This window comes from Alexandromys fortis, unplaced genomic scaffold, assembly GCF_014885135.2.
Source record: "Alexandromys fortis isolate MF-2015 unplaced genomic scaffold, M_Fortis_MF-2015_v1.1 scaffold_340, whole genome shotgun sequence".
Classification (NCBI taxonomy): domain Eukaryota; kingdom Metazoa; phylum Chordata; class Mammalia; order Rodentia; family Cricetidae; genus Alexandromys; species Alexandromys fortis.
This window is the reverse complement of record NW_026068213.1, coordinates 115,085-141,314: the sequence shown is the minus strand read 5'-3', so window position 1 is coordinate 141,314 and position 26,230 is coordinate 115,085.

Here is a 26,230-nt window from a genome sequence, read left to right as displayed (position 1 = left end):
TCTTCTGCAATATTACCTTAACCTTAGGAGAAGGAGTATTCTTCAGATGTATCCATTAGGGCTGTGATCTACAACTCTGTACTTTGTGTGGTTGTTGTTTTCTGTAGTGGTCTTGATCTGTTGCAAAAGGTTCTTCCTTGCTGAGGTGTGCTGACTGCACTTACTTGTGGGTATAATGAAAAATATTTACATTATTGTTAGGGATTGTGCTGGTTTAGTAAATTAGTTATCGTAATTCTCCCAATCTGTGACTTTACCAACACTGAGTAATTGGCTAAGTTTCCAGTACTAGGAATGTTTTATTCTTATTGAGTCAGTCTTAAATCCAATTAGAGTGCTGTTGCTTTCCATCAAGGTATGCCAGATACTACTGTACTGTTAGGATTACCCTGCTACACTGGGAATTATTGTGGTTCAAATTCATAGTGACTGAGTAGTAGTTTGCTGATTTCCTCCTTGGAAGTTTGCATGGTGCCTTCTGTTACATGTGACAAAAGCTAGTCCTCAGGAAGGAAACACTTAGGTCAGTTCTACCTTAGGAGCCTCTTGGCCCTGCTTTAGAAGGACATGATGTCTTCCCTCTAATTCTAGCTTTTCTAGCACTTTTGCCATGAAGACATGTTGGATTTTGTCAAAGTTTTTTTTTTCCTGAATCTACTGAGATAATTCTGTTATTTTTGTCTTTTATGCCCATTTATGTGATTTAGTATGGTAACTTGTATTCAATGAACCCATCCTTGAATATCAGAAATAAAGCCAACTTAGGAATGGTTTATTGTCTTTTTATGTATTTCTATATTCTGTTTGTGTGTTTTTTATTGAGTATTTTTTGGTCTATGTTCATCAGTAATATTGGCCTGTAGTCTCTCTCTGTCTGCCTTGCATATTTGACTGATACTGACTTGGTAGGTGGAATATGGAGTTGCTGCTTCTCTTTGTTTCTCTCTCTGTCTCCATCTTTGTCTCTGCTTCCCACCCTTTAGTCTTCCTTACCCCCTTCCTCCCCTCTTTCTTTCTTGTGATTTGTTTTAAAAGGTTTGACTGTAGACTTTTCTTGAACGCCTGACAGAATTCTGTAGTGATTTTTCATTGGTCTACAGAATTCTTCTCTGAATCCACCTGGCCCTGGGCTTAACTCTTTTTGTTATTTCAATCTTACTATTTCTTCCCATTGACTGGGTTTAGAAGTTGCTCTTGTTTTTATAACTTTTGTATCATCATGTCACTTCTTTCTATTCTTTCTTTCATGATTTTGCTGAAGATCTGAACTATACGGTTCACTTGATTTGGCATTCTTTTTCCCCATCTATGCCTCAAAGTTCGACTTTTTTCATGGTGTTGTACAGTTCCCATGTTTTCTTTTTCTGTTTTTTTATGTTCCTATGTATTTGATCTAGAGCTTTTATTTTATTTTATTTTATTTTCACATCCTGATGTTCTGTCTCCTGCCTGATTCATTCTACTTTTGTAGATTTCTTTGAGATCTTTTAGATGAGCTGTTGGGTTTTTTAGTTCCATGTTCATTTCACCTGAGTCTCCTTCAGTATTTCTATCTCCGTATTGAATTTCATTCTTAAGTTCTAGATTGTTTTTGTCATTTCTATCAACCTTATGCTTGTATTTTCTTGGGCATCACTCACTCAGGTGTTTATTTACTTAAGCTCTTTCTCCTTGATTTTACTGAGCAAGTGCTTCTTTGTGCCTTCTTTAAATTCTTTGATGGAGTTTATGATTGTTCTCTTAAAATCTGTGGCGTAGTTTTCTTCTTGGTAATTCATCAGCAAAGTTTCTCAAGGACTGGTAGATTTTGTAGAGAAGATACTCACTTAAACTTTCCTATTGTTTATGTTTTGGCAATGAGGACTTCTCTGTTTGACTTGGACAGAGCAGGAAATGTGGTTGGGTTGGGCCTAAATATTTGAAATTCTTTTGGTGAAATTAGATCAGGTGGAGAAAGGCGACTGTGATGGTATATAGGCTGTGCTTCCTGGTCCAAGCCTTGGTTGTGGGGGTAAATCTAGAAATAATTGCTGGAAAGGTTATATTTGGTATGAAAGGGTACTATGGGCTAGGAAGTAGGTAGAGTGGGTCCTGACAGAGGTGAAGAGATGGGTTGCTGTGCAGGTAGGGATGTCTAGTCAAAACCAGGGCAATTGATGTGGGGCCTGTTATGGATCTGGCAAGTTCAGGAGAAGACATGGATGGGAAAGATCAGGGAAACTCACCAAGGTAGATCCTGGAAACCTACGTGGGATGTCTGGCTAGTTCAAGAGGTTCAATGGGCTGCAGAAGGAGCCTATGGTTTCTGACAGAGAGTACAGGTTCTGGTAGAATTCTAGAGGTGCTACTCATGTTTTTATGTACTTGTCGTTAACTCTTTCCTAATTATCTCAGTTTCTCCTTAACACACACGAGCAACTCAGGTATTTTGTTAATTCTTGTTGGTTTGTTTGTTTCTCAGCTTAATTGGAAGTTTATTTAGCAAACCTAGGTTATAGTACACTCCAGAGAAATGTTGAAGTGTTCTAATCCAAAGAAGTGGGGAATGAGTCCCTTAGATTCTACATTGTGGGTTCTTAACAAGCATCATGTTGCTTAACTGATAGGGTTCTTGTCTAGCCTGCTCAAAAGCTCGGATTTGATATCCCCCACTTCTACATAAGCCAGGAATGGTGGCACACACCTGTAATATCAGAATGAAGGGGGTGCAGGCAAATATATCAGAGCTGCAAAGTATTCCTCAACTAACCAGGTATTTTAAGGCTAGCCTGAGCTACATGAGACAGATTCTAGTGAAACTGCTTTGAAGTAAAAGAACAACTGTTTATAAATGAAGAGTTAGAGTGGCAGACAATCAATGAAGTCAAAAAAGAAGGCTGGGGTGCTGCTCAGTGTGAGACCCCAATACTGACCACAGTTCTTGCATGGACTGTTTGTTGTTCCTGTAAGCAGTAAGATACTGAAAAATAAAGGCAAAACAAAGTCAGTTCCTTTCAACTTGAAAGCAAATATCACCAAAAAGATATTTACTTGGACTTTAAAACAATATTTTGGCAGGCTAAATAAATCAACCCCAGTGAAATATCTCGAGTTTGTACATCAATCAGCAAAGGGCACATCATTTTTGTTCCTGCTCTGTGACAAGAGTTTCTCAACCAAGGTAAAATCTTTTTTTTTTTCTAAGAGAGAGAGGTAAGAAATATCTGAGACAGGTGCATGCCCGGATAAAAGAAGTAAATGAAACCAAGGATCCTTAAGCTTGAGAAGACAGGAGGGTTAATACTCAACATGACTTAGTGTATTGTTTACCAAAGCTGCTTTGTAGTTGTCTGAGTAAATGAGTAGCCACAGAATCCCTGGGAGGTTTCCTTTATGACTTGAGGGAGTACCCAAATTTTCAGCTCTACTTCTGATAGTGAGAGAATGGTCTCAAAAATTATAAAATAAATACATGTTTTTACATTTTTGCCAAGGATCCCTTTGTTACTAACATACTTCAGTTGATTATTTGAGATAATTCTTAGAGATTTTATATGCTATTGATTTTCAATAACATTTTTGAAGATCAGTGAGATCAAAAATATTTGTGTTGGGCTATGTTTCAAATTAGCAGCATCCACAGATGGACTTCCAGTGTCTTGGGGGACAAAGGCAAACGAACTAGAAAAAAGCTACCCTTGAAGGTGAGTGATCGTGGGAAGGCACTGAAGAGTTCAGAAAAGAAGAACATCAGAGGTTTTAAAGAGAAGAACAGAGGGAGAGAAAAAGCACTCCAATATGAGCATATCATAATAGCCTCTCAGAGGGCAGAGGAGTAAAGCAAAAAGAAAGAATAACCTAAATTTCAGTAAGACAGAGACACCTCTGTTTGGGGCACTCGGCAGAGACTAAGCACTTTTAAAATCTGTTAAAATTCAATATTACTCTTTTTTTGTTGTCAATTTCCTTGTTAAATACTCTTTGAAAACATCTTTCTTTTATGAACTGAGTAGCGTATATAGATCAATCTATAAACCTTTGTGTCTGAGTGATCCGTGCATTTTGTGTTCCTTTTTTAATGGCTTTATTGTTCTTCTTTGGTATTGCACATACTGCAGTAACTAAATGAAAATGAAGTGATAAATGATAAAATTTTGAGTTCTAGCATACCATATGAATTTTATGTTGGTGTAGCTAAATAGGCATGTATCATAAAAATGACTTTCCTTCAAATGTTTGGATGCACTGTGCCATTGCCTTCTGGATTCTTTTGTTGCTCTACAACTCTGAAGTAGTTCCATTTCTCTTTTTAGAGTTGTATTTATTTATGAGTGTTTTGTCTGCATGTTTGTATGTGTACCATGTGTATATCTGGCACTCACAGACTACAGACGAAGAAGGTACCAGATCCTCTGGGACTAGAGCTACAGATGACTGTAAATAACCATGTGGGGGCCGGGGAATCAAACTGCGCTTCTCTGCAAGAACAGTGAATGCTCTTAATTGCTGAGCTGTCTCTCTAATACCAGTAGTCTCATTTTTGATCCTTTGCACATGACCTGATTTCTCCCCCATAATCTAAGCTTATTGTTTCCCCAATCTTTTTTTTTTTTTCTGAGCTTGCCTGAGTATATGTATGCATACCATATTCATTCCCAGAGCAGAATCATACCAGGAAAAGACAGCAGATGCCTTGGAACTAGAGGTATAAGGAGTCATGCAGCATCATTTGTGGGTGCTGGTATTCGTGCCTGAGTCCTCTGCAAGAGCATCCAGTACTCTTAATGGTCAAGACATCTCCTTAGTACATGCCTGGCCCAGTGTTCTTAATTTCAATGATGGTGTATATTTGGTGATGCCTTGATTTTTATTGTTTTTGTTGTGTGGTTCCACCTGGAGACGCATCTAGAAAATTTTACTGGAGTATTTTTGATGATTTCTTCTCCTTTACTGTGTTTCAGTATTTCATATCTGTATGAAATTCTACTACTGCTGCAAGTTTTGGTATACTCCTCCCCTCTCATTTTTTGCTTCTATCTTAGATTTGAGGATTTTCGTATTATTTTTGTATTGAGGATAGAACTCAGGACCCCATGTAGGCTAGGTTAGCACTATACCAGAGGTGTGTATGTCCCAGGTCTGATTATTATAGAATTATTAAAATGTTTCTTATTTCTCAGAAATGAACCATCCAGTGTCTTCCCTGAAGAATCAGAACCTAGTTGCTGACTACAAAAAAAGAGGATGGGCAGTCTCAACAGTCAGTAAGTGAATGTTTCCTTATTTATCCTTTTTAAATTTTGTTTGTAAATTCCACCATGATAGTTGCTCTTTTCTGTCTCTACATTTACATCTTCAGGTTTCTCTACTTTTCTTCACGTTTTAGGAAAATGACACCTACAGGCATAGTCAATCAGAATCGGAATTTTTCCCTTAAAAAGGAACTGTCTTTGTTAGGGTTTCTATTGCTGTGAAGAGATACTATGACCATGGCAACTCTTATAAAGGAAAACATTTAATTGGAGTGTTTTACAGTTCAGAGATTTAGCTTATTATTGTTATGGCAGGAAGCAAGGCAACATGCAGGCAGACATAGTACTAGAGCTGAGAGTCCTTACATGTTGATCCAAAGGCAGCAGAAAATGTACTAACTCACTGGGTGTGGCTTTAGTATTTATGAGACCTCAAAGCTTACCCCAGAACGACACACTTCCTCCAAAAAGACCACAACTCTTAATAGTCCCATTCTCTTTGGGGGCCATTTTCTTTGAAACCACATGACTATTTTTCTGTATCAAAATGTGTGGAGAGTCCCTTTCCTACAGCCACACCCCCCCCCCCCACTGGCTCATAGGTATGTAGAAGATCTCTCTCCTTGCATTTCTAGCCTTGACACTGGGAACTACCTCCTGCTCTTGCTTGCCCCAGTTAGCTAACTACACATCACAAGGAGATTGGCTCCTCTTGTAATAACCAAAATAGAAATACTTAGAATTATACTTAAAGTTAAAACACAGACATTCTATTTCAGAAAAAGAAGACTGAATCTTGAAAAGTATGTTAGTTGCTGTTTGGAGATGAATATGTAGAAAACAAAGATGAATTTCCTTATATGGAGTTTATCACACAATCAAGCAATTCAAGTGTGCTTGAAATAGAGTCTCTTTCATGGAAGTTTGTGTGTTCACAACTTTACCTAGTCTGTCAACTGACTTAGGCAGGAAGGAACTTAGAACAAAGAGGATTAGTATGAGTGGGAAAATCACTAGGAAAAGCCTCAAATTGAGTGACAGATAGGGCCTACAGATTTTGAATACCGCTGCAGCAGAATTTATGTTGCATAAAAGTTGTAGTGATACTGTTCTTTAATTTAAATACTACCCTCTTGAGGCTTTAGCTAAAGCAAGTTATAAAGAAAGACATGATAAGAATGTAGTTAAATAACTCTTGGGAACAACAAAAATGTATTATATGAAGCATTGGGAAAACAACCTCTTTTATGTTGAAAGAACTTTAGTTTGTCATTACTGGCTGAAGATGTCTTGATTAGCTTTTCTGTCCACTTATCTGATCCCAAGGTCTGTAATTACTAGGACGTGATGACTCTCTGTTGCCCTCCTTTGTGATGACCATTTCACCTTTGCTGGGAGACAGGGCTCCTGGATGCTATGCTTATATCACTCATAAATACACCTCCAGTAACATCTCTAAAGAAGCCATATGGGAAGTGGTTTATATTAAAAGGTTTTAAATGGAAAATGTTGCATAAACATGATTTGCCTTGTCTGTCAAGCATATTACCATTTTTCCCCATTATACCAGCTGCATTTTACATTGTGATTAAATTAAGGTTAACTGAAAGGTCCGGTGTTTGAAGGTTGTTTATTAAAGCAATTATTTTCTTAAGTTAAAAAAAAAAGTTAATAGAGACAAGGTCTGTAACTTCTGCCATAGAGGAAATAAAGCAACAATCACCTTACAGATGCCAATGATGGTGAATTTTCCTATTCACAGTGTCTACCAGGACCTTGTTATTCCATGTGTGGTCTTTTGATCAGATTCTGGGGCTGCATCTGGGAAATTATTAGAAATTTAGGCACTTGAAATTCTCCTGCATGCTGTGCATTATACACGCATTTCTGTGATACACTGAGGGAAGCATTTTAGCATTGAAGACACATGCAAGTAAAAAGTGAATGAGTATTCTTTGAAATTCTAACCTGCTAGCTCACCCAAGAGGATCATGTTCTCCAGGAGCATGAGTATTTTCACAAAAATCCATCAGCAAATAAATCTTTCCACAGGTTAAATTTTGTTAAAATGACATACATGTTATGACAGATAATGTAATCACTTGACAATATGCAATTGAACTCCTTGTAAAAACAACTTTCTGATTTTCCTTTCACTCTGTTCTTCCCTCATGACATATGTGTGTTCTTCATGTAATGATTCTCTAAATAATTTCCATGCTTTCATCTTCTCTAAAAGCCACAGACCATTTCATTCATGGGTTGAGGGGTTCAAATAAACTATCTTTTTTCACATATCTCTAATTTAAACTGGTTAAAATTAATCAGTATAGTTTATATCACAACTAGAATAATCAACATTTTATGCTACAGGAAGATTAGCTTGATATTTTTAAAAATACACTTTTTTATTCTTTAAGTTACATGAAATATGCTAAAGTAATGTAATTCTTTAAGGGGTAATTGTCCTTGTAGCCTGGGCTTCCTTGCATTCTCTTTTCTATGTCAGTAAATACATATCAATTATCTACTATGTACTATGAATGAAAGTACAAAGAATAAACCTCTGTGATGTAGTTGCTCAGAATGTCTTGTGGATGAAGGTCAACTGTGCTATAATAATACCACGTTATAAATGTTGTAGCAGTTTTGGCAATGCATGATAGAAAACAGAAGAAAATGATCTAAATGAGTCTTGGAAATCAGAGACTGATTCACGGAAGAGGTGACTGCTTCTGGCATCCTTTTAGTGCATGATTTATGATATAAATATGCACAAATGTTGGCTTGTGCTTTTAGAGAAGGTGGGTCAATGAATCTGTAAGTAAAGACAATCCTAATCTTGGCAGGTATGATTGCGTGTAAAGTGAAATTTGATGGACAGCATTGCAATAAAATGAATTATGTTAACATGATAAAACAAAAAGAACCCCCCTGAATCAATTTTAATGATTAGCTTTAAATTGTTCATCCTGCACCCAAACCATTGCAGGATTTGTTGCAGTGGAGACGGGGAGCATTAATGAGATATTCATAGTGTCAACACTGACATATGCAGCTGACAGAGTTCATTCATTCTCGTTATTTCATCTACTCTTCACAGTAACGTCATGAGGCAGGCATTATTTGCATTTTCTGGTTGAAAAACGTTGTCAAAGTAATTGCAGATTCTAGATAGGAACTCGGCTTGAGACCTTTTATTAAACTTTCATGGGGTCTGTGGTGGTCTGAATGACAACATCCTCCATACCCACGTGTAAGATCATAAATTTAAATGTTTGGTTACCAAGGGGTGACAACATTTGAAAGTATTAGGAGGTGTGGTGTGGCCTTGTTGGAGGAAGTGTCTCTCTGGGGTGGACTTTGAGGTTTCCCTAAACCCATTCTAAGCCCAGAGTCTGACTCTTTCTGCTGTGTGTGGATCCGGACAGAGAACTCTGTGCTACTTCTCCAGCATCACGTCTGCCTGCTGCCTGTACGCTGTCATGCCCCACCGTGACAGTAATGGATTAAACCTATGAAACTCTAAGTTAGCCCTAATTTGTTTTTCATTATAAGAGTTGCTGTGGTCATGGTATCAGTTGACAGCAATAGAAACCTAAATAAGACAGAGCCTTTCATTCTAGAAACTAGACTCTTCTCTACCCTGAAAACACTTCCCTAGAAATGTTTTCTGAAAGTCTGGTGCCAAAAGCAGGCCTCCTTTTGAGAACAGAGTATATTATAAATCCAGGTTGTATGTTTTGTTTTTCTTTTTCTTGGGACTAATCACAATGACATAATGAAAAATGGGAAAGAAATAGAAGAATTGAATATCTCTCCAAGCTTTTAACATGGCTGGATAATTTAGCCAGGAAGAAAGTTTAAAACATGCAAAAAGAGTTGGATTTCTGTGGCAAGGCCAACTTGAAAAATGACTGTAGGAACAACGTACTAGAGCAATGAACAGAGAAAGCCTCAGCTAAGGAACCCTTCTTTAAGCAGTATCCGTTCTCAGTAAAGGATGGGGCATACGCCGAGTAGCTCTCGTGGTGCCAAGACCCTTAGATTCTATGGTTGGCTTTGTCTATATCAGTTGGGTGAAGTTTGAACTGTGATTAGATCATATGTACAATGGGAGGGATTAGTAAGACACAGGGAAGATGGAAGCTATGCGGCCACAGTGTAATAGATGCTACTAAGTGGCAAACCCCCAAACCTAGGCATGGTAGGAAGGCGTGTCAGTTGTGTTGTTACTGTGCCCAGGAAAAAGTATGAAACAAGGAACTTGGATTTCTGAGGGAAAATAACATTTTCTCTTTTCAAAAGGGAGGCCTACTTATCTCCACAAACTTTCAGAAAACATAGCTAATGAAATGCTTGAAGGACATAGGAGATTCTTATCTCTAGAGTGAAAGGCTCACTGGAAGTTTAGAAGTCCAGACTTCCATAGAATGATAGCTTAGGCATGACAGAAAAGGGACTCATTTGGTCAGCATATGAGGGGTTCGGCATTACAACCTTAGCACTGAAAAAGTCAAATAAAGCAAAGTCCCCAAACACAAAAGCAAGAATAAAAACCAAAAAACAAATAACAACAAAAAAATAAAGGTAGCAGGCCAGTCAAGTCTTCTGGGCGAATATCCAAGGCTGTGAACATCCATTTAGTGCACCGACATCGGGGAGCACTATATTTTATACAGGACCTGGTGAATGGTGTGTTTCTAAAATTGAAACTTTTCAGGAAAACAGTAGTCTTAAAATAAATCGTTTAAATGTTTTTAGTGTTAGAGTAGGAGATGTAAGATATCATTTAGAAATAGCTCAAGATTAAGCAAGCCTCCTAACAACACATTTAAGGTCGGGAGAAGAATCAATTGTTCTGAGAATGGAGTTTTAAATATGATAAGATACAGTTTATATTGTCCATAGATTCACTAGAAGCATAATTTATTTTCAAACGTTAACTTCATCAGATTTGATGTAAATCCTGTGGCAGTACTTGCAGTATTCACAGTCATGGCTCTAGGAATGTCCGTATCTTAATGTCCAGAATTTTTAAAATGTTATTTTACATAGCAAAATGAACTCTGTAAATATGACACTGTATTAGTAATTTGTCTAGTTTCTGATTCAAACTCATTTAAAGCAAGATGGGTTTGTTTCAGCTCAGAGTGTGCTGGTGCATTCCATTTTGGCAGGGAAAGCCAGAAGGCAAAACCTTTTTCATGCCTGAAAGTGTAGGGTGGGAATTTGATCACATACAGACAGGTTAGAAAGGAAAGACAGAACAGGAAATATGGCTGCCCCATAAAACTTAAGGATAACCCACCCCCAGAGTGGTCCCCTTTTTCCTCTTAACCCCACCTTCCAAAAGTCCCACAGTCTCCAAAAACACTGTCACCAGATGGGAATCAGATGTTCAAACACATGGGTATATGTGGGGTAGCATTTTACTTCCAGAACACAACAGACACTGAGGTTAAGGGCCTTGAATTGTAGTTGACTAACACAAAATGAACTCCATGTTTTCTTTTGTTTTGGGGGTGGTGGTGGTACTTTTTTTATCTTATTTTGGTTGTTTTGTTTGTCTGTTTTGATTTTCATTTTGTTTTTTAAGGGGAGGAGTTCACTGAGTGGATCTGGGAGAGGAATGGAAAACATGATGAAAACATTATATAAGAAAAAAGTTTTAAAAAGGATTTGAGATGGGAGATGTTTGGGATTATTCAGATGGATTCAACTGAATCAGATGATTCTTTAAAATCAGAAAAAAATCCTTGGTTGTAGTCAGTGATAAAGATGGCAGTTGGGGAATGATTCAATGTCCCGTTGCTTGTTCCGAGATGCAGGAAGCTATATTTAAGGAACTGCAGTCTGCCAAGAACTTTATAAATGAGGAAATAAATCTTGTACTAGATCCTCCAGAAAGGAATATAGCCCTGCTCACAATGCCTGCTTTAAAATTGGTTAAGACACATGTTGGACTTCTGACCTACAAAACATCAAAATAGTATATTTGTGTGGCTTAATCCACTGCATTTCTAGTGATTTGTTATAGCATCTGTATAAACTAACATAGACTTGCTGTATGGTTTTGAGACATAGATTTTAAGTCTCACAAAGGTAATTTCTATCTGTCCATCCTGTCTCAGACATATATCAAGTGTTTATAATTCTGCCTAGAAATTAGGCATGAAATATTAGTTCTATTAATTTATTCATTGGCCATTCTATATGAAACTATTCATTAAGTACTTAAGCATATATGCATATGTGTTTCTGTGCTTGATATTGTATACAAATATAAAAACATAAAGGGTAATATTTTTTTATTAAAATCCAAGTCAAGAAACTTACATAAGTCTCCTGTAAGAATAAAAGAAGATGGAATGATAGCCTGATGGTCATATCTGGTCCATTGTCTATATTTTGTAAGTGAACTTTTGTTGAAACACAGTTAAACTCATTATTTTACATAGTGTGTTAGGTCACTTTACTGCTATAATAGCAGAATCATGTTGTTATATAGCTATCACTGAGATCATATGTTTCAAAGATCCATAAATCATTACCAATTACTTAGATTCTTTTCATTTTGGATGGTAGGTTTTTTACTTCAGGCAAAAATATACTCTTGATTCAAGCTCGTGTTATCTTTTCTATAGAATTAGTATGGCAGGATTTATCTCTGAGGTTGGCTATAAGAAATCTGAACGTGGTGGACAATGAGAAGCCAAGGACAATGGCACTGGGTTTTGATCCTACTGCATGAACTGGCTTTTTGGGAGCCTAGGCAGTTTGGATGCTCACCTTCCTGGACCTGGATGGAGGGGGGGAGGACTTTGGACTTCCCACAGGGCAGGGAATCCACACTGCTCTTCAGAGTGGAGAGGGAGGGGGAATGGAGTGAGGGGAGGGGGAGAGGAAGGGAGAGAGGAAGAGAAGTGGGAGGAGGGGGAGGGAAATGGGAGGTGGGGAGGAGGCGGAAATTTTTTCAATAAAACAAAAGAATAAAAGGTGGAATTAGAAATAAATGGTGGCGTTCAGTGTTTGATACAGGTGACAAATTCTGTAAATAGTGCTATATATTTTTATTGCTTTTATTGCAATATAGATTTTTCTCTGCTCCCCTCCCTTTCTCCCCTCTCCCCTTTCCCGTTTCCTATGACCCCAACACTCACAATTTATTCAGGAGAACTTATCTTTTTCTCTGTCCTATTTAGATCCATGTATGTCTCTCTTAGGGTTCTCTTTGTTGTCTAGGTTCTCTGGAGTTATGGGATATAGACTGTTTTTTCTTTTCTTTATGTCTAAAAGCCGCTTATGAGTGAGTAAGTCTTTCTCTGTCTGGGTTACCTCACTCAGTATGTTTTTAAAACTCAATGTGGTTCTTTCTAGAGCTATCCATTTGACTGCAAACTTCAAGGTGTCTTTAGTTTTTACTGCTTGAGTAGTGTGCTCCATTGTGTAAATGTACCACATTTTCTTTATCCATTCTTCAGTTGAGGGGCATCTAGGTTGTTTCTAGGTTCTGGCTATTACAAATAACGCTGTTATGAACATAGTTGAGAAAATGTTCTTGTGGTATGACTGAGCATTCTTTGTGTATATGCCCAAGAGTGATATTGCTGTGTCCTGAGGTAGGCTGTTTCTTAATTTTCTGAGAAAATGCCATACTGATATCCAAAGGGGCTGTACCAGATTGCATTCCCACCAGCAATGGAGGAGTGTTCCCTTTACCCCACATCCTCTCCAGCATAACCTGTCATTAGTATTTTTTATCTTAGCCATTCTGACAGGTGTAAGATGGAATCTCAGAGTTTAGATTCTCCTAGGTAGATTTCTCTGATCCTTAGCCATCAGAGAAATTCAAATCAAAAAATAGTGCTATATTTTTCAGAATAATTTTTGGGGCAGTTTAGTTATACCAAAATTAAAAATCATATTGAATCTATAAATCAAATTGAGATATTCTGAAAATATTTTATGCTCTTACTCATGAACATGTAATATATCACGATTAATTTAGTTGTTTGACTTTTCAGAGTTCTTTTGTTTTCTTGATAAAGATTTTTAATGTATTTTATTAGATTTATTACTGGTTTCAGCAGTAAAAGCAAACAATTTTGTATTTTTATTTTATTGGTTATCCAGGGTTGGTATAAAGTAAAGTTATTAATTTTTATGTTGATCTCATATACTATGACTCTGTTATAATTATTTATTTCTTCAAGAAGTTGTTGGTTAATACCTTCTATACTGATAATCATATCATTTGTGAATAGTGACAGTTTTTTTTAATTTTTAAAAATTTCAAATCTGTACATTTCTTGCCTCATCTTGTGTTGTCTTACTATATTAACTAGGGATCTGCAATGAAGTCTAAAAACATCAGACTGAGGATTCATTCTCTGTTCCTGATTTTAGTATGAAAGCTTTTAGTTTATTACAATCAAGTATGCTAGTTCTAGCTTTTTGCAAATGTTGTTTATCAAGTTGAAACTGTTTTTCTCTATTCCTTGTTTACAGAGAGATTTTTACCCAAAGTAAATGTCAGATGTTGTCATATGTTTTCTGCATCTCTTGATAAGAACATTGGAAATGATTTTTAACCTGTTGATGTAGTACAATATTTTCATTTACTTTTAGTTGTTGATCCAGTTCCAGTTTTTTTTTATTCCTGAGAAAAAAATCCCTTTTTGTTATTATATATTACTGTACATTCTTGGATTTGGTTTGTTAATATTTTGTTAAAGAATGTTGCACACGTTTGTGAGAGAGATTAATCTTTATTTGTCTTATTTTTAGTGCTATAATATAATTTTGACATCTCTTTCTTCTCTTTCTTCCCTCCAAACACTCCCATGTGCTCTTTCCTGCTCTCTTTCAAATTAATTGTCTCCTTCTTCACTAAAAATCATTGCATATATGGAGTTTTATATATATATGTATATATACAAATATATACATATGTATGTATATAATCACTAACATAATTGCTAAAATGTGAGCTGAACAAGCATGACACCAATGGACAGGCCAAAGCTTATATTTTTACTCTTGATCATTTTCTTCTCTTTGACGTTTAGTTCCTATGAAATGGAACAGTATCTTTTATAAATTAACATTGGTGTAACTATCAATCCACTGATTTTTATTCTGTTATATTTAAAGCCGATTTGCATGTAGATAACATAATTTGATCTTGTTTTTGTTCTTCTCTTGCAATTTATTTTAATCTGTCCACTTGGACCACTGCCACACAAACTGCTTATTGATGTGATTGGAATGTGTCTTTTTGTATTAATGTTATTTATTTGCTGCCATTGTTCTTTGTTCTCTTTTTTTATTCTTTCCTCTCACTGCCTTTTAGTGTGTTCAGTTGGGTACTTTATATGATTCTATTTTCTGTCTTTTCATGTCAATTTTTGTTGTTGTTTATTTATTTTTTTAGTTTTTGTCCCATAGTTTGCAAAGGACAACAAATTTAACTCTTGTTTCAGGTAACTTTATACTATTTCATGTGTAGAGTATGTATATTATGCCAATTAATCCTACTTTTTCTTTTCATTATCTATATCATTTTCACTCATTTTACTTATATGTAAATATGTATACTAGACAAGATGCATGCATACCTATAAGGTATACAGTATATTTATAATGAAATACATTTTCATTATTTTGAATAAAATGTTATTCAATTAACAAATAATAAGACAGAAGTTATTTTTTTAACTTTATTCTTTTTTAACCACTTTTCCTTTCCTTATATGAATATGAGTTTCTGCTCTGTATTAACTTTTTGCTCTAAAGAACATTTAATGAGCCCTGAAAGTCAGTTTATTGGAAATATTTTTTACTCATGTTTTCTATACAACTAAAGATATCCACAATGCTAAGTTAATGTGATATGACTTTCCTCCTCATGAGTTATCTAATGCTACTCTGGGCCTGTACAATAATGCTGGATAAGACCTACCGAGATTGCTATTTAATCTCTGTATAGAATCATCTCTAAAAATTTTGAGAATTCTCTGAAGAGAAATAAAGGATGATCAAGGATGAAAAGTCACAATCAGGCTTTCAATTAGAGATATTATACTGAAGAGAAATCACTTAGAAACCATTAAATGACAGCACAATTTTTTTATTTTGTCATCTCCATCATTTATTAGTAAATTACTTTCTCATCTTGGCACCCCACTATTCAACTTTTGCTCTGTTGTTGCCTTCCTTCACTTTAAAAATCACCTGTACCCTGAAGAAAATTGATATGTATATACTTATTTTATGAAGGTCTGCTCAAGTACCACTACTTTCAAAATCAAATTACCAATTCTCTAACCCAAAGGTCTGTAGATGCCTGAATATGATTCCAAGTTAATGAGTAAGCCCAATAAAAAATGTTGACCTACTTTAATATAGAATTTGTATGGCTATATATTAACTAAATATCTATATAATATATCAAATGTATTCATGGAATTACACATGAATAACTAAAATAATGTGTACTGCTTTGTTCTGGTTCCACTGTTTGAAACAATATAATTCAAATTCTGTAACTTTGACTTCAGTACTGTTGTCTTAATTACTGAATTCATCCCTTTTGGTCCTCCTACATGTTTTTTGAGAAGATACATACTATCTTTGCTTCTATCTGTATTATTTAAGAAGTAGTACTACTTCCTTAATGCTTGTGCTAGAAGCTATAATCTAAACTGCAAAAATTTATTTCTGTATGATGAGGGCAGTACTTCACTCTTTCTTCTCTTCTTTCCCTTGGGTATATATTAATGATTTCCAGAAACCAACTGTGTTTCATCACTTGTACATATAAGACTATATGCCCCAGGATTAATTACTGATTTTGTGTCAAATCAATTTTCTTTTCACACATTTGATTATTTTAATAGAAACTGGGTTGATATTTATCTAAAATGGGTATCTTACACCCCAAATCACCTAAAGTGCATTAATGTCTTCAAGCAGGGAACTCTGCGATATGGTCTTCCCTAGTGTTGTAGTTTAATTGGTCTAGAATTGAGCTTCACAATTATTTGAAACTGCAATACTTGAAGAACCTCTGACTTATAATTGTTTCTCAAAGTATAATCCCCAGATTTTATTTATTAGCAGTGTGAGGGGGCACTTGTGAAGCAGTCTAAGGATTGTTTTACATAGTTGTCACCTTCTACCATGAGTTCAAGGGATGGAAGTCATGATGTCATGTTTTTGTGCTTTTACTTGCCATGATAAGCAGAATCAGACTCACCTGGTCATTTGCTAGAAAAGCAAATTCTCAGAGCCCATCTTAGACCTGCTAAATCCTATACTCTGTAATAAGGCCCAACAATCTGAGGCTTAGTAACCCTGCAGGTGATTCTGGTGTGCACTTAAGTTGGAGACATGATAGTACATGTACTATACACACATTTATAAGGGATGTAATATAAACCAGGTGTAATGTGGACATAAAAAATTTCCTTATATTCATGCACATGTAAGTAACCTTGAGTTCTAAAAATTTCCAGTGTACCTCTTTTAGGTATTGACCCTACATTGTATCACATGATATTTCTCACGTTTTCTTCTAAAGCTAGGCTAAGTATCTGAGAAGGATACAGGATTAAAAAGAGTTAAAACATGAGAATAATGAAGGAATGAACAAACTAACCATGCACAGCATTGATTAGAAACTTGAGGTCACCAATGTAGAGTTTCTCTCAGCCTCCCTCTGTCCTGAAATTTACTCTCCCTTTTATGCCTCCTCTTTCTTACTTCTCTTTCCTCATTCCATAGTCATGTCATAGAAACATAAGTCAATATTCTAAGAATTTTGTAGCTGCTTTCAAGCACTGGGTTGTTTAAATCATAAAATATAACCAATGTTGTGATCCTGAAAGGGTATCCAAGTGTTTTCTGCTAGGAAACACCCACTTGCTGTGGGGTTATAAAGAGATGTACACACTGGATGAGTGTTTGGCCATTTGTACTGTATAACATAGTACCTACAGGTAGGCACTATATAATTAAGTATTGTGTACTAAAACTTTGTTAAGAGGAGCACAAAAAATCTTTGGGATGTAATGAGCATGAATGATTATCACCTAGAATGTATACTTATGTACAAACAAAAAATTGTATGGACTATGTCCAAGTTCAACATAACATTTGAATTGAAAAATAGTATTTAAACAAAGTATAGCTGAAAATGTTGGTTTCAGGAGGAAGACATCTCATTAAACTATCTTAGTGCCCAAGTTCAAGTAAGCAAGACCCTTAAAATAGAAATGCATTTTAGTAACAATTTTAGAATTTATCTACACAAACTTCTTTACTTGCAAGGATAAAAATGTAATGTTTTAATGTTACCTCAAGTCTTTAATTTAGAAATTGTTTACCTTTTGTTTTTATAATAGAAAAAATCAATAATAACTTTAAAATACCCTTGAATTTCCTCCTGCTCATTTATCTTCAATATCCATGCTATCTGATTTTCTTTCACTGATACACTTTTTCTTCTAATAATTGACTTCTGAAATTAATACATTCTTGGAAGCATATAAAAAAGGAAAATTTGTCTCCTCTAGAATAGGGTGAAATACTTTTCAAGAGTGAGAAATGAAATGATGCAGTTACTGTTTCTAAAGTCAGTAACAGATTGTGTTGGTAATAGAGGAGAGCCAGTGAGAAACTTTATGGAATTTAAAGTTCTGTCTATGACTTCTCTGCCACATATAGGGTGACTATTCACTTGTCATTCAAATATTATTATCATTTTTTAAATAAACATGCAAAACAGAGCCCAAACCTTTGAGTCCTTAATTACTGTTGAAGGAAGATGTAGGGAAAATGCAAAATTAATGACATATACACTGAATAATCATTACTTGGTAATATTAAAAGAGAACAATCTGGAGGTGGCTCCATTTTTGAACAGTTTTCCTTGGGAAATGCTCCCATGAATAGTGTTGTTCCATGAGTTTGCATGAGTTGTGAATTAAATTTCTCTTTAAAATGTTGTTTAACAGATGCAGAAACAAAGAGAAACTTCCAAGTGGCCAAAACAGGACCATCATCGACGACAATAAAATAGAACAAAATTCTATTATAGACCAACATATAAACCAAAATACATATGAATGCAAATCTCTATAACATATTCCCCTTTAAATGTAAACAAACATTTATAAACAATATTTATGAATTTGGCTGTAGTTTTCTCCAAATTGCTTTCTACTTTTTGTTAGGTGAAGTAATTTTTGGGAGTGTTCATGGAGATTTGGGGGGGTTTCTTTGTCCATCAAACCTCATTAGTCTGAAAGGAATTCACAGGTTCTCATCATCTGCAGAAACAAATGAACAACCTCTTTTCCAAAGCAACTTAATCCTTAAACCCAAATTTTGAAGTCAAGATACCTTTCAAGTATATATCTTGCTTTAGCTCAGCAGCCCATACAAGGAATATCTCTCTTACTTAACTCTTTCACAGTCAAAAATTCAAGGAAAACACAATAATATATATAATCCAGACTTTCTGTGTATATTCCATTTTTATGTGGCTTATTTTTCTTATTCTTTTTCTACAAGTTTACTCTGTCCTTCAAAGAATTTTTTTTATTTTTATAAAACCCTTTACTTCTTTTTATAATTCTCTATACTCTTTTACTCTCTCTCCCAATCCTATGTACATTTTTAAAAACACACTGTGAGTTATTTAGAGATTTTTCAAAATCTGAATTTGTCTTTATTGAGTATCTGTAATCCTTTTCTGACCAGGACCACTTCTTAAACTGTTAAAACATGTGGCTAGGACTAAGGCTGCTTTGTCTTTTGGCTCCTCCCAGTCTAACATGGTTGAGGACAATTCACTGCCTCTGCAAACCATGCTCATAGTCCCATTTTCAGGCACACAGCGAATCTATGTTGCCATAAAGCAAGTTGTAGCACTCTGCTTCCAAACCCCATTTAAATGCTCTGTAGCCAGACCTCCTGTAAGAGTCAGAGTTGTTCATGCAACTAGCATGAGCCAGGAAGTCTTTTTAAAGAAGCCATGCAGTTTTTGCTGCTACTTCTGAGTCAGGAAACCTTCTCTTAAAAGAATTGTGCCTCTGCTTGCTTCTAGCAAAGTCCACCTGAGAAAATGTTGTTACCCAAAGGCCATGTTTAACTCTGCTCGTTTGTGTCTAGAATTCCTTTTTATAAAAACGATTTCTTAAGTTTTATGTGGATATAATCATCCATGCTGGTGCCAAATTGTTGTCAGAGATCGCTAGTTCATTTCCCGATCGCCCTGTCTTGAAATAATCACACAGAAACTATATTATTTGCAATACTATTTGGCCAATAGCTCAAGCATATTTCTAACTAGCCCTTATATTCTAAACTAACCAATCTCCATTAATCTGTGCATCGCCATGACATCATGGCCTACTGGCAAATTTCCCAGCTGGTGGCTCACATCTTTCTCCTCTGATTCCAACTTTTTTTCTCCCAACATTCAGTTTAGTTTTCTCACTTAGCTCTATTCTGCTAAGCCACTGGCTGAAACAGCTTTATCCATTAACCAATAAAAGTAACACATAGACAGAAGAACTCCCCACATCGTAAGAGTTGTAATTATGTTACATGGATTCTCTCATGTCTGGTGTCCTTAATGTGACCCAGGTTCTATTTAGAGGAAGTTAGGAGGCAGAAGGAAGTATCAGGGGCTTTGCCTAGAAGCGCTTACACTCACTTAGTGATTCACATTCATTTGAAGAACAGCCTTGTTGTTCAGTTCTAGCTTCCCGAGTCTCCAGGGCACTGAAAAAGGTAGAATCTAGCAATCCCATAGAATACTTCTGAATTGAGTAGAATTTACCATGTATTCATGATATTGGTTTATTTTGGGTATGCTTTCCAAGATTTCTGAAGACCTCTGTTCTTTATAGGTCAGATAGAAAAGTTGACTCCCCAAACAACTTTTTTATACCAAACAAAGAAAGGACATTGTGAATATGGATACAAATATTATTTAAAAGAATCATATTTTTCTCTGCATCCTTCTAAATTCCTCAGGTACATTTCCTATTCTGCAGTTTTGTTCTTGTCTGATATCAGTGCTTCTATTCTTCAACATATAGAGTTTGGGGAATGCATAAATTGAGCTGATACCTGGGTTTGACCTTTTACTAGGTATATGACCTTGGCATAATTACCATTCTTCCCTGAGGCCAAACTGTAAGATTACACATTCTCCACTTATATCTGTAGATGTGTTATTTCTATTAAATGAATCAAGTAAAAATGCATTTTAATTTATTTGTTTCACCTCATTTTGTCATCAAAATTAAGCTATTTTAATCATCTCACACATGGATGAATGCACACAGAGACATACATTTAGTGATTTACACAAAAGCCTAGCTATAACTTGGTTTCATTTGTTCTCTGTTGAGGCTGGTAGAAATTTTATTTGTATCCCTAAAGCATGATTAATAAAAACTCAGAGAGAGCAATTGGGATTCAACCCGAAGATCTAAAAAGTAAAACAGCCACTCACTGACTCTTACCTTGACCTCAGTCTGAAATGGTACTCTTGCCACTTGGAATATCAGAAGGAGACAAAATTGAGAGCTGTTGCACCATTTTATATTCCTATCTAGGACTGGGATCAAAGGTGTGCACCACTGGGATGCATGTACCACCTGATTTCTATGGCAATTAAAGTGGATACTGAGATTAAAGGTTCATGTCATTGTGGCTACTGGGATTAAAGTTATGTGTTGCCATAATCTGGTCTGTAAGACTGATTTTTATCTCATATCTTCAAGAAATCTTTATTTATTAAAATACATTTGAAATGCCACTACAGATCCCACACCTTACAAGCATTTCCAAGAAGACCTGACCCCAATTCTTTCATGATCTCCATCATTTTTGGGTTTCTAACAGCACCAGCGTTGCTTAGAGCACTTTTCTTAAACAATAAGATACTGAATAGAGACATATAAAGAAATGGTGAAGACATAAATATAGAATCAAGAAACTTGATAGAAATCAGGTATTTATACATTTGTATAGGGCATGTTTGAGTGTGGTTTGTGTTGGTGACTGTTTAGAGAAGTCAAACAAAGTAAGATCACCTCCTAAAATAACCATGTTAAAGATACTCATGAAAAGTAAGTATAATTTTGCAATGGTCATATGAAAAAAAAATGTGTAAAAGAATATTCTCAAAGGTTTCACTACAAAGGTTAAAGAAAAGTTTTACTTTAGTATCTCAGTGCCAATTATTTAGGATTTACAAATGAATATAGTTTCACTATTTTCCAATGCAGCATACTCTCTCTCTCTCTCTCTCTCTCTCTCTCTCTATATATATATATATATATATATATATATATATATGTGTGTGTGTGTGTGTGTGTGTGTGTGTGTGTGTGTGTATAGCATAGAAATGATCAAAAATAAAACAAACCTTGAGCTATATAAAGACTTTAACCTGCCTAATCCCTGTAAATGAGTATGTCTCCAAAGTTACCTACAACAGTACAGTAAAAGTGTGGGCAGATGATAAACATGTATATAAAGATTTGGGAATGTAAAAAAATATATATTATAACAGTTCATGCTTCAATTGAATCTCAGATTAATATATATATTCACAGATATTACAAAATTGGTTGCTTATACATTGTGATTAAGCACTCATAAAGAAATGACTATTGCTAAAAGAGCATGAATTCACTAAGAATAAATAAGAGAAAACTAAATTCTGGTTCCCTTTTACGTCTGAGTTTAATTATGTTTTTCACTAAAATGGTTTTTTAAACTGTGTAAGGAAAAACAAGAAATGTTGACAGGACAATATTCAGCTATGTGGATTTATAAGTTGTCAAATAATTCCATCTCCTTTCTCTATTTCACGCATTCTCTTTCCTTCAAAACAAAATGCAAAGTATCTCTGCCCTTGGTCTTGTCCTCCTCAACATTTAAATGATATGTATAATGACATAGAAGGTTTATTATCAAATTTGCAGATGACATAAATCTTGAAGCAATAGCTAATACACTGAGTAACTGAGTCTTAATTTAAAACAGTCTTGACAGGCTGAAACTCTGGCCAAAGCTAACGAGATGATATTTAATGGTTATAAATGTTAAATCTTATATATAGTTTTAAAAACATCTGTACTATACTGGATGGGAGAACATTGGGCTTGCAAGCTATTTCTTTGAAAACTTGACAATAGGTTTCTGACTATAATGTAAGTTTCCACCTTCCACTGATATAATGCCATTTGTTGAGAAAAAATATTAAATATCTACTGTGTGCCACGGACATTTATTATTTTACTTCAGTCTCATGACAGCTCTCTGTATATGCTTGCGCATGCGTGTATATATGTGTGTGTATGTGTGTGTGTGGTGTTCATATGTGAGGAAAACAATGGAATTATCTACTTAAATGTTTCTGCTAAGTACTAGACCCTCAATTCAGGGTCAGCTCCTTTGTTTCTACATTTAGTGTTCTTACTCATCAATAGATTTTCACTAACGTGCCTCTCTCATGCATTGTCCAATACTGGCTGAATTAAAATTTGAAGTATTTTGTTTTTATCTCATTGCTAATTTTAAACATAGAATTGAAATATGACCAAGAAGATGCAAGTGTCCTGGGTCAAGGTTGCTGGTGTTTTCAGGGTAAATTGTGAGAAACGCTGCTGTGTATCAACCCAGCCTCAAGTTACTGAAATGAAACAAGAGAAACATACCATTGGGGGACACTAGCTGTCTGGACCTGACTTGCTCCCATGGCCTGAGCAAGTGCCATGGGATATGATTTTGGTCAGGACTTTCAGTAACCATAAATAATTTGGTTAGACTACTCCATAGGAGGAAAACACAGGCAGATATAGCCTACTAGTTTTACTTTTATTTTTATTTTAAGAAAAGACTATCCATAGTGGTATTGTATTGGAAAGAAACTAAGCCTTAAGATCAGAGGGGAGTTGGGGGTAAGGAACCGGAGGAAGGAGGGATCATATGAGCAAAGGGGGAGGGTCAAGATTATGATGAGGAAATCCACAGAGATAGCTGACCTGAGCTAATGGGAGCTCAAAGATTCTGGACTGACAGCTGAGGATCTTGCATGGGACCGAACTAAACCTTCTGAATGTGAGTGATTTGGTCTGTTGGGAGAGGGACTGGCAGTGGGAACAGGACTTATCCTGAGCCTGAAATGGCTTTTTGGAGCCCATACCTTGCTAAACCTTGATATGGGGGGAGGGGTTTGGTCCTGCCTCCAGGTGGGATACCAGATTTTGTTGACTCCCTAAGGGAGGCCTTATGCCCTCTGAGAAGTGGAAGGGGGTGGGATGGGGGAGGTGAGGCAAGGGAGAAGGGGGTTACTGAGTATGTAAAATGAGTAGTATGTAAAATGGAAAGTAAAAACTTTTTAAATAAAACATATTTTATTAGTCTCTCTCTGTCCTTTTATTTTTAATTCCACCCATATTCACATTCTAGATTATATATGCATAGATAAGTCAATCACAGGGAAAACTCTGGCTATCATTGAAACAATATATTAGCTAAATTATAAATAAACCGTAACAACATACAGTTATTTGAAGATTGCCTAGTGTGAGGATGGGCCTATTTTTCTTTTGTGTCACTCTCAGCTATAGTGGCAGGCTGAAACAGTAGCTGATCAGTTACCATGGTTTCCAGTGGAGGCAATGTAGCATGTAATTATTGCATACAGCTATCATTACTAAATTCCGTATGTTATCTGATGTAGCTCAATAAGTAATTTGATTTGTAATTCTAGGTGGGTGCAACTGCTTACAGAGGAGCGTCTTAAAGAAAATTACTTAATTTTGTATAGCTTACATATTGAGGTCATTGACAAATAAAATTTGGTAGTTGGTTTAATTGCTTTTCTCATATTACAAGAAGCACCACTAAAATGAGGTTTCAAATCTGCCTTTATAGGTAAAGTAGTGTTGATTAAGATACTAAATGAAGCAAAATGTTTCATTTGATTATAGCATGGCATTTTAGTAAATCTTACTTTTTTAGATCTGTACACTTTTTTTGACAGTGCAATATAAATGAATGCTTATGAATCATGTACTAGAGAAGTAAGAGACTTTTAAAACAATCTTCCTTTTTCTCCCTCTAGATTCCAGAGTAAGTTTCCCCAATTTGTCATTGAGCACTAACTAATTAAGGTGTGGCATTTGCATGGGCCTTTCTCAGTGCTGAGTATATTATGGCATATAAATTGTGGATATAAGGGTAATATTTTATTACATAATCAAGAGAAATTCAAAGTCTTTCCATTTATATCATTATCAATTGAAGATAAGTAATTTCAATTTATTTTAATAAAAGAACAACCAGACACATGTCTGTGTTAAGTGTCTTGATGCTGTCTATTACTCCAACTCTTGATTAATTTCTCTAGTCACTTGCTTTCAGTATTACTGTGTGAAGAAAAATAAGGTCTTAAGTAAGTCACCAACTGATACCAGCAAATGGAAACCAAAATGACTGATACAAATTACTTTTTATGAGCTATGTCCTTCTGACATATTTTGAGTTCTTTAGAAATAACTATCTAGACTATTTGTAGAAATGTTCCTATATCAATCCCTATCTGATATATTTTTTGTTTGACTTTCTCAAACATAACATATTTCACTATTAAGTGTAAAGGATTTGAAATCATATTGAGTGAGGTAACCCAGAGCCAAAGACCACCTAACAAATCCCCAGCATCAGACATAAGAAGCCCTCTTTTGAGTTGTTGGTCAGGTTTGTCCAAGAGACTTCCAAAACATATAGCCTATTGCTTTTGCCCTTAGTTGCTTAGCAGAGTTGGAAAGTAAATCTCTGTTGCTAAAGACATCACACACTTCAGAGTCCAAAGATACTGACTTGAATGCCTCCTCCCTGAGCAGTAGCAATTACTTTTGCTATTTTTTATAAAAATACACCAAGTCTACTTAGTGCTAGCTGTGTGGCATTGGCATGGCTGTAGGACAATCTCCTGGAAAGTGGATAACTGTAGGGCTACAGCCCTGATGGAAACTAATTCACCATTCATTCAGCAGCCATCTATCTTCTTCTAAGGGTGAAACTTCATGAGACCCAATCCATTTTGACAATTAATGCAGAAAGCAAAAGTAAACCCTTTCCAGCAATCCCTGTTTTGTTTGATAACTAATGACTCATTAAAGTATATTGCAATGGTGAAATTCAACTTTAACCTCACATTCAGCTTTAAATGATGCAGATAAACTGCACTTCTAGATTTAAAGTGAAGGGCAGTGGATACACTAAACAGGGATGGATTCTTAATGCGCTGTGCTTTTACGAAAAGGATTAAAATTTAGAATTCACCTGTTTAATGAAAGTAAACTTCCATGAATTTCATATATTGATATAAGTGGCAATTTTGCCTTCATATTCATACAAGTGTATCTTTCTCTGCTCCCTTATGAACTTACTTTCTGTATTGGGGGGGGGGCAGTTCAAGACAGAGATTCTCTGGGTAACTTTGGAGACTGTCCTGGAATTTGCTCTGTAGACCAGGCTGACCTCAACCTCACAAAGATCTGCCTGCTTCTGCCTCTAAAGGCATGTGCCACCACCGCCCAATCCAATTTACTTTCTAAGTAAGGCCAAATTTGAGTAGGAGTGTTTTACAATAAAACGTGATAGTTAATCAAACTTACAGTCAAGATCAGCACATGCAGAAGGTCTTGTGGTTTTTTTTTTTTTTTTTCTAGGAGTTGCCCTAACTCATGAAGTTTAGCTAGCAACAGACCTTTCCTCTAGGTAAGTGGTTCTCCACTTTCCTAATGCTGTGACCACTTAATACAGTTACTCATGCTGTGGCAAACCCCAATCATAAAATTATTCTGTTTCTACTTCATAACTGTAATATTGTTAGTGTTATGAATCAAATGTAAGTATAGGATATGCAGGATATCTGGTATGTGACCTTTGCAAAAGGG